The sequence below is a fragment of the Erpetoichthys calabaricus genome, chromosome 9 (assembly GCF_900747795.2).
Source record: "Erpetoichthys calabaricus chromosome 9, fErpCal1.3, whole genome shotgun sequence".
Classification (NCBI taxonomy): domain Eukaryota; kingdom Metazoa; phylum Chordata; class Cladistia; order Polypteriformes; family Polypteridae; genus Erpetoichthys; species Erpetoichthys calabaricus.
This window is the reverse complement of record NC_041402.2, coordinates 165,980,943-165,994,954: the sequence shown is the minus strand read 5'-3', so window position 1 is coordinate 165,994,954 and position 14,012 is coordinate 165,980,943.

Sequence of the window (14,012 nt, the reverse complement as noted above, 5' to 3'; positions counted from 1 at the left end):
TTTGGCGTGCTTTCAAAATAGCCACAGTAGGCATGTTTAATACTACAGAGAAATGTATGCATTGTCACAAACTTGATCACAAGTCATAGCAAGGTTTGGGGCAGCCACCCGTATATTATTTCCTGGCTGCAAAATTGCAAACAAAAAGATAGCACTGGTGTGCACAAATCAGAGTCCAAAACAGAACTGAGGGAGTAGGGGAAAGGTGGAGGCTTTTAAAGGTCAGGATAGAAAGTGACGTCAAAGGGGCCAGGATCGGAAAGGTCTTCAACCATAGGCTCGGCCCCAGACATGACACCAAGGGGGCCGGAACCGGAAAGGTCTTCATCTATAGGTTTGCACCCAGATGTGACGTCACCAGGGCCAGGTGGAATTTCCCGTGAGTGGTCTGCAGGGAAGCAAGAAAAACAATCAGTGCACTCTGCCACATCCCAATCTGACTCAGAATTGCCCTCATTCAAGCCCTTTAGCTGCCTCCCATGCGCACGTATGTGACAACATCAAGTCACATACAGTATTTCCATCTAGAAAGATAGTATGGACGTGAATCAGTCTGATGTGGTAGACGGTAGTGTAAATACTTTTCCAATTCAGGTTCCAGCATTCCCTTTATTCCTCCATCCTTGCTTTTTACTTTTGGGACATGTGTTAAGATTCTGCAAGTTTAAAGCAGGAGTGGTATTGGGGCAAAGTACTTACCCTAGCAGAAAGTCGGACACAATTTTTTTTTTTATTAATATGCAATGAAAAATTGTCAAAATGTTGCAGCTCACGCTCAGTTAAGATCATATCAAGTTACATTCTTTGTAAGCCATTCATTACTACAGCTTTCCTGAAGAGCAATGTACTAAAGTAATTGTGCAAAACATCAATGCCTAGCCAGTGTGGTGTAGTGGTTAAGGCTTTGGGTATAAAACCCTGAAGTTGTGGGTTCAAATCATGCCCCGGTACTATATGACCATGACCAAGTCACTTCACCCACATGTGCTCTAATGGGAGAAACAAAAGAACCAAATACTTGTTTGTGGTGCATGTGGATATCTTTAACCTAGGTTTAATCAGCATGCAGAATAAAAGCTCTTATTTTTCTTCTCCGTAATTGGAAATCTGACGGTTTGGCACATTTGTGATTAACACTGAAGCACGTCGTTTTCAACTTGAGATGACAGTTGTCCTCCACTACTTGAACCTAAGTCTGAGTGACTGTGTGATCTTAAATGGCAAGGTAGAAGGCCAGAGTAGACAGACACAAGACGTGATGCATCTGCTTACTCTGAAACTGTAATTTTGAATGTGTTGTACAAAGAAAACATTTTTCAAAATAAGTAGTGAATTATTACTCATGATTTCCAAAATGACTCTGCAATCAGTGTCCAGCAAGGAACATTAGCTCCATAAATGTTGGGAATGCCCTGTGAGAAGGTAATTCCGCTTGTACCACCTCAAAGCTACAACAAAAAAACATTTTGTACTTAGTTTTATTAAATAACAATGCAGCATACAATCCACGTCATTTGGAATTTGCCTCAATGAATCCTGCCACATCTCCTAAGACGCTCATTCTTTCCCCCTCTCTCTCAGTCTTAATTTTCTGTTAGCTAAGGTGTGCTCAGTACTCAAGCCATGGTCACCAGCCATTATCATCTGCATGAAGAGGACTGGAGGTTTGTGGCGATGCGGATCAGCTCCACGTTCCCACTTCTGTTTTGAGAGCTTCTTGAACCTGACACCGTCGATAGCATAACCAGATGAGCCAGCAGATGAGGAGACACCACAAACTAAGGGTTAGGCGAATAAAGTGCAAAAGTGCTTTTATTAAAACAAACCAAAAAAAGAAGTGTCCAAAAATTATGCAGTATAAAAAGTTCAATAAATAAATAATCCAGTAAAATCAAGTTATGGTGGAGGTTAATACAATCAAATAAATAATCCTTTAAAAGGAGAATAAAACAGGAAACTGTCCTTAAAAACTTGAGCCCTGGTGCACTTCTTCAATACTGATGTGTCTTTAGCTTAACCCTAACGGGTCCTTGCAGCCAAGGAGACACCTAATTGGCAGGTCAGCCAACCTTCTGAGCTGCTCCTAAGTTTGGGCCCCTACTGCTCTCTGTGACACTCTGTGACAGAGCACTATGCCAAAGCCTCTGACTCCCGCTGCCAGACTTGTGCCCCTGCGGTCCATGACTACCATGTAGTACGCTTCACTGAGCCTCTCCTTCCCTTGCAGCAGTGCTGTCTCTCTCCTGCAAGTCGCTCCAACCGAGCAGCATGCGTAAGTCTTTCCATCTATCAGGTCACTCAGCTGGAGTGACCATCAACCCCTGAGCACTGGCCGCGTGCTCCCTCAAGGGGCTTCCCTCCAGCTGACTTCCTTCTCTCTTTCTCATTCATTTTCACTATCTCTGTCTCACTGCTGCCTTCTGTCTCCATCCTTTAATCTCCTTTCCTCTTTTCTTCCTTTCTCCTTTTTTCATTTCTCATTTACATCCTCCGATCCTTTTTCTCACATGCCAGCTTTCTCCGTGTCTCAATTGTGCACCGCAGGTTGCCAATGAAGCAATTGAGACAGACCTCGCCCTCACATGCATGTGCATCTCGCCCCAATTACTGCACTAATTACTCCCACCAACTGAGAACGAGCCGGTCAATTATTTATTAAAAATGGCCCTTATTCTGAGCCGCTATACCACAAGGTTGTGAAGGATTGTAGTTCAAAAATCTCAGGATTAAGCAGGTCAGCAGTTGTTGTGCTGCAGCATGTCTGGGGTCCAGTAGTTTATTTGTTAATAGGCTTATAGGGTCACTAGCTGTGCTACCAGTCTAAGATGAGTTGAAATCTAAGTAATCAAGTTAGACCTCAGTATTAAATTTTGCAGTGCACTATTAGTATTTTGCCATGCATTTAGTAATAAAATGCAATGCATTTATTATTACAGCAGGAAGTGCATCAGAAACATTTGTAGTCATAAAAAGCATCACTACAAATGTGTGTGATGTGTCATCTGTTGGATAATAAACGCAATGCATACAGTATGCCTCTGTAATATGCTATTTGATATGGGGTTTGTAAAAGTAGTGTTAATGTTTGTGATGTGCCATCTGTTAGAATAACAGAGACATAGCAACTGGACAGACATACAGACCCTTGCCCATTTATTAAGGGTGATCATTGTCATGTGCACAGAGTATAGTGAAATTCTTAACTTACTAGTCAAGTAAGTTAAGTGTCAAAATGGTACAGTAATGCTTTCTATAATTTTACAATAATGTGTACAATATAGTAAACAGTGTTTAACTAGAACTCTCTGGAAATGAAAAAAAAAACTTCTCAGCATTTCTCCAGTGAGAGCCCAAGAAATATTTTCTCAAACTGGTATAGATACTAATAGTGAAAACAAAATAGAGAATGTATAATGTGTAACATATAAGAAAGAAAAAGAAACAATGCAACATGGTAAGTATAAATAAAATATACACTCACTGGGCAAATTATTAAGAACACTATACTAATACTGGATAAGGCCTCCTTTTGCTCTCAAAATAGCCTCAGTTCTTCAGGTGTGGATTCCACAAATGTTGAAAACATTCCTTTGAGATTCTGGTCCATGTTGACATGATTGCATCCCACAATTTCTGCAGATTTGTCAGCTGCACAGTAATCCTGCAAATTTCCCATTCTACCACATCCTAAAGATGTTCTACTGGATTCATATCTAGTGATTGGGAAGGCTACAGAGGAACAATGTACTCGTCAGCATGTTCATAAAGCCAGTTTCAAAGACTTTTGTTTTGTGACATGGTGCATTATCACCATGGTTGTGAACGGATGCACATGCTCAGCAACAGTACTCAGATGGGCCAACGCATTCAATCAATGACTGACTGGTATTAATAGGCCCAGATTATGCAAATAAAACCTTCCCCACACGTTTACACTGCCATCAGTCTGTAGTGAAGAGGTTAGGCAGGTTGAGTGCATGGATTTATGCTGTTGGATCCAAATTCTGACCCTCAGCAGATATCAAGATTCATTAGACCAGGCAACGTTTTCCAGTCCACAGCTGTCCAGTTCTGGTGAGCCTGCACCCACTGCATCCTCATTTTTTGTTCATGGCTTAAAGGTGTGGAACGTGACATGGCCTGCTGCTGTTGTAGCTCATCTACCTCAAGGTTCAATGTTGTGCATTCTGAGATGCTTTTCTGCTCACCACAGTCATACAGAGTTTTTATTTAAGTTACCATAGCCTTGCTGTCAGCTTTCTGCTCACCACGGTCATACAGAGTTTTTATTTAAGTTACCATAGCCTTGCTGTCAGCTTTCTGCTCACCACGGTCATACAGAGTTTTTATTTAAGTTACCATAGCCTTGCTGTCAGCTCACACCAATCAGGCCATTCTCCTTCCACCCCTCATATGAAGAAGGCAGTTCTGTCCACAGAACTGGATGTTTTAATTTTTCTCACCATTCTGAGTAAAACATGTGAAAATCCCGGGAGAGCAGCAGTTACAGAAATACTCAGACCAGCTCCTCTGCCATTAGCTATCATGCCACGGTCGAAAGCACTGAGATCTCATTTTTTCCTCATTCTGGTCTTTGATGCGGACATTAACTGAAGCTTCTGACCTTTATCTGTATAATTTTATGCACTGCGCTTCTGCCACATGATTGGCTAATTAGATGACTACATAGTATGGCAGGTGTACAGGTGGTCCTAATATAATTTCTTAAGTAAGCGAATATTGCATACATACAATGATATTTTATAAGTAAGCTAACAGGAAATGAGAGCACAAAGCTTCTTAAATATATTGGTCACATATTGATTGAATTCCCTTCATGACTATAATTACTATATGGCAGTTCACAACCCTCTGACCTGGTGTCCCCTTTTCACACAAGTTGGTGTTTGCATGTGAATGTTCAACAAAGAAGAAGGAGAGTGGTCAAGGACTGACATGAAAAGCCAGGAATTTATTCACAAGTCACTAAACAAACTGTAGTGATCAAACATATTAATACCATAGAGAGAACAACATAACACAACACACTGAAACCATCAACATGCAGAAATTTTAAAAATTACCCCTTAATAAATCACAGCTGGTGCATGACCATGCCATGACTTGTCACTCAACAACCTGAGCTATCTTCAGTAGACATAAAGAGTCCAGCTAACTTGAATGTGGCACAGTCTTATTCAGGGTGGCCTGGTGGTGCAGGGGTAGCACTAGTGCTTCGTGCTAAGGTGTTCGTGTCCTGGGTCCTCCATGCATTGAGTTTCTTCTCTGACCCTAGTGTGTGTTTGAGGTGTGTGTGCTCGTTCTGCGATGGACTGGCACCCTCTCCAGGGTTTGTCCAAGCCTTGCTTCATATGTTAGTTGGGATAGGCTCTTAGATTGTTAGTTGAGCTAAGAGCAGATAAGGAGCTTGTACAGTGATATGTGTCCATATCGAAAGACAATGAAGAGAGAGAGTTATTTTCATAATGTAACCTATATGAGTGAGGAAACTGAACGGGAGTCTGCATGGAATTAGAAAACAAAAGCAGAATCATAACTGAGATAATATCACAAGTACTAATGATTGTAATGAAATTGAATTTTCAGCTATACTCAGTGGTTAATTTTGTAAAACAATCTGCAAAATAAGTAGTTTTTCACTTCCTGCGAAATTCTCTGCAAAAAGATCTTAAATGATCTTTTGTAGGGCCTGCAGATGTATGTTGTGCTTATACGGTAAGAGAACATCTACTTTGCTAATTATTATGACTGTTTCTAAAGATGCATTGTAAACAGAAATGAAACTGGGGAGCTCCATGACATATGTATGCAGTGTGTAAGTCCTCATCTCCAGGAATCAGGAAACATAAAAGGTTGGTTACAAGATAACAACGGGACAAGGGGACAAGCAGCTTTCCATAAAGAGGGTTTTCCTGTAAATAAAACACGATAATATGTGAAATGAGTTTGTGTAATTGGTGTGTGTAAGTGAAAAAATATGCAGTAGGTCACATTTTTAAAAAGGCACATTACATCTCCACATTGATGTAAATGAGTGGTATAAACAGAATCAGTTTTTATGCATTACACATCTGTCATATGAACTAGGAGTACCAAGACATGGAAATCCCAAAAAGCTGCAAAAGCAATTCCAATAATGCCCACTAGAGGGGAATATACTGCCAAACCCCGGCTAGATAAACAGGCAAACACAAAATCTTTATAAAAATAAAAGGATTTATTCCTCACACAAATCTTACAATCAATGTGAAGCACTGTAGAGTACAAACGCAAGATGAGAATTGCCTAAAACAATAAGCAAACCAAAGCAAACAAGGTCCCAATACAAATATCAGAGAGTGGCCAAATCACAGAGCAAAAAAGGTCACAAAAAGAACAAATAACAGCAAAATTCCAGTAACACTCACCAACTCCCTAACACATTCAAAATAAACCACCAGGAACTATGGAAGACCCCACCAGATTTACAGGGCAGAGGGCAGTTCCAGGGTGTGATCATCAGGTGGCTCTGAACACAAAACACATGGGAAAAAATACAAATAATAAACACAAGCAATATAAATGTAAACAAAAGAATCAAAAATGAACAAAAAGAACATAAATCAAAGTTTTGAATGTCAGCCAGCAGAGGAATACATGTCTTTAGTTTTTAGTGAGCAGTATTCTTTGTTTTCTATCCCCTTAAAAGACTTTAAAATCTTTTAAAACCTCTTTTTAGTAAGTTTTGCAATTGCAAAATTGTATGTTAAATGTATGTCAGCTTTAATTTCTTGTAGTAAGTCAGTTTGGTGGCCTAACTCAGTGGTCCCCAACCTTTTTGACAGCAATGACCACTTTATTAGATGCAAATTTTTCCACGGACCGGTCGGTGGAGGGGTTTGGGGGGGGCAGTTTTATACACAATATACATAACATTTCTATTATTATTAAGCAGTTCGCATACATTTTTAACCCGAGATTTTTCTTCTTTTTTTGCATATAACAAAGACATATGCTTTGCATTTGCCATTCCAACAGACTGCACATCACAAACATTAACGCTGTTATCGTTTTTTTTCGTGTCTGCCGTTTCTATAGGAGGGTGACAATGAGTTAAATTCCAATGGATGTTTTTCAGATGTTGACAAGCAATAAGCAAAAGGTATCACTGAAAACCACAGAAAACAAAAACATCAAAAAAAAAAAAAAACAGTACGAGGAAAGTTCAAAGAAAGAATTTTTTTTACAATGTTTCTGTTTGGGGATTGTTGTGTAGCCTAAATGTGTACAACTGAGCTGCGGCCACAGATCTAACTGCTCTATGGATGATTCATTCAAGCATTTCAAGGTCACCTCGTTGTAATGAAAGCATCTGCTGAATGTACTTCGTAGTAACGTGATTTCTATAGACTCGTGTCATATGGGGAAACTGTCGGGACCGTAAAAATACTTTGTTGTAATACTCTCTCACCTCGGTCTCTCTCCTCTCTGTGCGCCGCTGCAAAGCCCCGCCCGCCAAGCATTCTGAAAAGTCTGAGTGAGTCTCCGTTGCCATCAGTTCTCTCGCGGCCCGGCTGTCAGACAGCTGCAGCCCGGTAGTGGGTCGCGGACCGGTGGTTGGGGACCCCTGGCCTAACTCACACAATGAAGGCAAAAGAACAACTCCATAAAAAGTTGATTGAAAAACACAAGTCAGGAGATGGAGACAAGAAAACGTCCAAGTCACTGAATATTCACTGAATATCCCTTGAACTCCAGTTAAACCAATTGTTAAGAAATGGAAAGAGTGTGTTACAGCTGTAAATCTTTCGAGATCAGGCTAGCCGAAAAAAACGAGTGATTGTGCAAGAAGACCACCAAAAGCGTGAGGCCACCAAAAGACCTATGAGAACTCTGACGCTACCGTGGTTACGATTGGAGAGGCTGTGCAAACAACTTTTGACAGTGTGCTTCACCAGTTGTTGCCTTATGAGAGAGTGGCAAAGCGAAAAAACATACAGAACATCCTGGCTAGATTTTGGTAGGAGGTACATAGGAGACTCTGAAACATGGGGGAAGAAGGTTCTACGGTTCTGTCTGATGAGGCCAAAAAATTTTGTGCATCAGACTAAACAACATGATGGAACTCTCACATTTTTCAAAACCACACTATCCATACTGAGAAGCACAGTGGTTCCAGCGTGCTGTGGGGAAGTTTCTCTGCAGGAGACCCTGGTATTCTTGTTAAGGTAGAGGGTAAAATGAATGCAGCAAAGTATGGTGGCATCCTGGTGAAAACCTGAAACAGCATGCAAGAGACCTGTGTCCTGGGAGAAGACTTATTTTCCAGGAAGACAACAAGCAGAAACATAAAGCCAAAGCTACACACGAATGGCTCCAAAATAACACTGTGAATATACTGGAGCGGCCAAGTCAGAGTTCAGATCTTAATCCAATTGAGGATTTGTGGCTAGACTTGAAAAGAGCTGTTCACTCAGGATCTCCATGTAACCTAACAGAGCTTGAGCAGTTTTGTGAAGAAGAATGGAGAGAAATTAAAGTTTTCGGATAGGCAAAGCTATAGGAGAGACCTGTGAACAAGGACTCAAGAGGCTCATGGCCACCTAAGGTGCATCTATTGAATACTGACTTGAAGGAGTGAATGCTTATACACTCAATTATTTGAGTTTTACTGACTCACCACAAGTTGGATCTTCTATATGAGGTGAATCTAAAACCCCAGACAGGTGATCTCCATTAAACTAATTACGGAACTTCTAAAACTAGTTGGCTGCACCATTGATGACATAACTGTGTTGCATTAAAGTGGTGAATACTTATGCCATCAGTCATGTTGTGTTTTACTTGTGTAATTAATATAGAACTATTTGCACAGATCTGTTTTTACTTTGACATTAAAGTTCTTTTTCTGGTTGATTACTGTCAACTCTGATTTAATGTTGTATGATAGTAAAATATGAAAACTACAAAGGGGTGAATATTTTTATAGGGACTATATGCTTGTCTGCTCTATTTTTGTTTCATAATCACTGCTTCAATTTGTTTTCTTCAAAATCCACCCTCGGCATTGCCTCTCTGTAGTTTTAATATCTTCCTTGTGTGCCTGAGGGTTTTTCTCCTGGTTATACTGATTTTTAATATGCATTCAAAAGAGCTGTATGTTAGGTAAAATGACAGTACTAAATTGGCACAGTATAAGTGGGTAAGGTGAGTGAGTGTGCCCTGCAATGGGCTGGCAGACCATCTTCACTCAGAACATGGCTGCAAAAATGGAATTGGTCGTCTTTTATTTGAAATTCAGAACTTTCAGGATTTAAAGTATCAGTTATTACAGTCTCTGACCACAAGGTGGCAGTGAAGCATCATGCACTAAACTGGCACCTGTTCCTTTCTCCCAATGCCACTGCCTGTGTGAATGCCTACAATGTGCAGCTTGATCCTCATTATTTTGTCAGGAGTTAAAAAATGTAGCTTGCAGAGTCTTCCATATAATTATGCCTATTATGTTATAACACCACAATGGTCTGAAATAATGTGTGTGAAACGATGCAACATTTTTATTTGTTGTTTATTTTTTTTTTGTAATTGCCTTCTGTCGCTCATGAGGTTCACAGGCCAAAATCATGTTTGAGCTTTCACTTCCGATTGAATAAAGAGATAACAATCCTCAAGGCTCCTGCACAGTCCAATCTTTATTACACCTATTGGACAAAGCCAATTTAGGAAGCTTACACTCTGCAAAGTGTGATTTCATTAGCCAGCCGCTGTCATAAGTTGTAGCAGCTGTGTGGGCCTTGGCTTGCAACTGAAACACTTGGCTTTTGGCTTAAACTGATATGCCATTTTCAATGCATATCTCTTTTGAAGCAAACTGCATTTTCCCTTCTTATTATCTTGATATTAAAATCCAATATGTCAATGTCACTGGAGACCTGGTCAGTGCTCAGTGATTGTTCAGTATATAACTGCCATTGGCAAACATTGTGGAAACAGCAGGAGAGATGACTTAAAAGAAGAAAAACTAACCAGAACACGCTGTAAGGCACATGTCAGGCTTTTATGTTTACATGTCAGATACTGACAGAACAGATATGCACAGAAGAGAATTCTTCACTCATACCCTAATCAAAAAAAAAAAAGAAAAAATTCTCTGTGTTGTAGTCTAATAGTTGCACATATTCATCAGTGCATGGCTGCAGGGAACAACTCTTTTTTCATGAATCAAAGTGGAAAGCTATTGGTTTGTATTAAAGCTCCACAAATGGAGATGAGTAGCAGTGATGTTGCTTCATGCATTGCTCACAGGAATAGTGAGGCAGGTTGCTATATGTAATGAGGTCCTCCTCTCTCCTCCTGCTCCTTGAGGATTTCTTTGAAAATGTATTTAAGCTGGAACTGGCGCCCTGTCCTGTTGTTGTTCGTGCCTTGTGCCCAGTGATTGATTGCTGGTATAAGCTCCATCTACCCCGTAAGTAGGATGGAAAAAGGACTGAAAGATAGATTTAATCCATTTGACCATTGCTGGATCTATCTATCTATCTATCTATCTATCTATCTATCTATCTATCTATCTATCTATCTATCTATCTATCTATCTATCTATCTCTATCTATCTATCTATCTATCTAGGATTGAGAAAGTATTCAGAACACTTCAATTTCTGCTCACTATATTGTGTTGTAGATTTAATGTTGAATTGATGCTTTTGCCAATTTTGTCAGTCACTTTTCATTCAATAACCCACACTGAGATAGTGAAAACATGTTTTCTGAAAAGTTTGCAAATTTATTAAAAATGAAAATCTCTCATTCATAAAACAACAGTAACAGCAACATGTATTTACATAGCACATTTTCAAACAAATGATGTAGCTCAAAGTGTTTTACAAAATGAAATTAAAGGAAGTTAATATAAAACATAAACAAGCAAGATTAGGCAATAGTATTATACAGTATTTAGCAAAGAAAAAGGTAGGTCAAATGGCCAGTAGGACAGAAAAAACAAAAAAAGAAAAACTTTATTTAGGCTGGAGAAAAAAAAACTAAATCTGCAGGGGTTAGAAGACCAAAAGACTGGCCAGCCCTCATTGGGTATTCTACCTATCATACAGTAGATGTTCTAGATCAGTCCTTATGGTTTTCAGGCTTCACATGGAAGAAATTGATGATGAAGGTGGTCATGTATACATCTCAGACACCTGCCATTCAATTCATAAATGCAGGGGGCAGCAGGGTACCTTGATCAGGTGCTGGTGGCACATCACCATAGATGTACCGGAAAAGACAGCAGAGAATTGTACAGATTAGTACAGAATTGCAAAACACAGAGGAAAATGATAATTTAATGCCCATATATACTAACAGGGATACAACTAAAATGTAGCTACAAAAAAGTAATTTTAAAATAATGGGTTTTTAGCAGTTTTTAAAATTGTTCAACACTATTAGCCTGGCAAATTTCTATTTGTAAAGTATTCCAAGTTTTAGGTGCATAATAGCAAAAAGGCGCCTCACCACTTCTTTTCACGTTGACTCTTGGAATTATAAGCAGACCTTCAATTGAAAATCTGTGGGTACAACTTGGAGTGTAAGGAGGCAAACATTCCAAAATATAGGATGGGGCAAAATTATTTAAGGCTTTGTAAACCATTAGTAGAATTTTAACATCAATTCTAAATGACACAGGTAACCAATGTAACGATGCTAAAGCTGGTGAAATGTATCTCAGATTTTCTTTTCTAGTTAAGATTCTTGCTGCTGCATTCTACACTAACTGTAAGTGATTGATGTCTTTCTTAGGTAGTCCTGTTAGGAGTGCATTATAATAATCTAGTCAACTGAACACAAAAGCATGAACTAATTTTTAAGTATCTTGCAATGTTATGAGAGGTCTAACTTTAGCTATATTTCTTAAGTGAAAAAATACAGTCCTGGTAATCTGATTAATATGTGATTTAAAATTTAGGTCAGTGTCAATAGTGACCCTTAAATTCTTTACCTTCGACTTGACTTTTAAACCTAAGAGATCAAATTTATTTCTAGTACCCTCACTATATCCATTTTTGCCAATCATTAAGATTTCTGTTTTCTCCTTATTTAGTTTGAAAAAGTTACTGCTCATCCATTCTGAAATTCAAGTAAGACACAGGATCAAAGAGCCAAAAGCATCAGGGTCATCAGGCGCTATCAATAAATGCAGCTGTATAGCTGTGGTAGCTCACCTTTTGCTTTGAGATAATGTGACCTAATGGAAGCATGTAGATCAAAAAAAGCAGTGGACCCCAAATACATCCTTGTGGTACACCATATAAAACATCATGGGTCTTCCCTGAGGTATAATCACCACAACTAACAAAGAATTTTCTAGTTGTTAAGTAAGGCAACTAAAATTTTCTAGTTGTTTATGGGGCGGAGTGGTGGCTCTGAGGCTAAGGATCTTTGCTGGTATTCAGAAGGTTGCCGGTTCGAATCCCTGTCACTGCCAAAAGAGATCCTACTCTGCTGGGCCCTTGAGCAAGGCCCTTAACCTGTAATTGCTCCAGGGGCACTGTACAATGGCTGACCCTGCGCTCTGACCCCAAGGGGTATGCGGAAACTAACAAATTCTTAATACAAGAAATTGTATAAGGCGAAATAAAGAGAGAGGCTGGAGAGGCCCACCCATTGATAAAGGTGATTTATAAGAATACTGTGATCAATGGTGTTAAATGCTGCACTCAAGTCTAAGAGAACAAGAACAGATACAGTATATGGCCTCTGTCTGCCAACAAATCATTTACTACTTTAGAAGTGTTTGTACTAATAATTTTGTACTTCTTAGAGTTACCTTTTGGCATAGATTATAGCTTTAATTCTTCTTGGCTAAGTCTCTACAATCTTTGCACCTTTGGATTTGGGCAGTTTATCCCATTCTTCCTGGCAGATCCACTCAAGCTCTGTAAACGATCATCTGCAGGTGTCTCCACTGATGTTCTATAGGGTTTAAGTGTGAGATTTGGCTGGGCCACTGAAAGACAGTCAGAGACTTGTCATGAAACCACTCCAGCATTGTCTTGGCTAAATGTTTCATGTCATTGTTATGCTGAAAGGTGAAATGTCACCACATTCTGAGGATGTGTGTACTCTGGAGCCAATTTTCTTCAAAGACCTCTCATTAATTGGCTGCATTAGTCCTTAAATGCTCTCGCATAAACCAATGACACGTAACAGACAATTAACATGGAGAGCCAGAAAACTTTCAGTTGAAGTGGCAGCGGACAACCAATGCCTGCCTGTTTCAGCACACAACTATCTATCAGCCAAATAGGACCTACAAGAAGTAACAACTGAATATTGTACAAGACCCAAATTTATCTGTCAAATGCCCTTATAGTTAGTGTTCTGGCAGCACAAAGACCTGGCAACAAATCCATGGTTTCCTTCTCTCTTTTATAATGAATAAGTAACCATGGATTTGTCTGCCCTTTTAAGAGAAATCTAGTCAAAAATTGTAGGAATACTTGGAACTGCCAAATGACACCAGGAGTTCCATTGGACTTTCCTGACTCTGGAGGTGCCTGGAATTTCTCCAGAAGTGATTCGTGGCTCAGGCTGAAAAGCCCCATCCAGTCATCAGACCAATAAATGTGGAGTTGATTAGTAGCATGACAGGCCAGGGCTCAACTTGTGGGAGGATGAGAGGTCAGACATTATATTATGATAACGTGATTTTATATGTGTGTGTATTTTTGTACTTTTTTAACTTGACGATTGCATCCCCGAGGTTCACTTTTCATTTTGACTTTACAAAGTTTGTTTTTGCTCATGTTTTGTTTTTCTTTGTTTACACAATACAGTTTAAAAGTGTTGCATGACTGTGATCAATGGTTTCTTGGAAGTGATGCCATGAATACCATACATTGTGATCACATCATGTGTTATCCCTCAGTGGTTACACTACATTCAAATAATTCTTCTAATATAGTTAGCTTCAATTCCAAGTAGGCTTGAGTGTGAAGCTTTTATTTTTAGCTT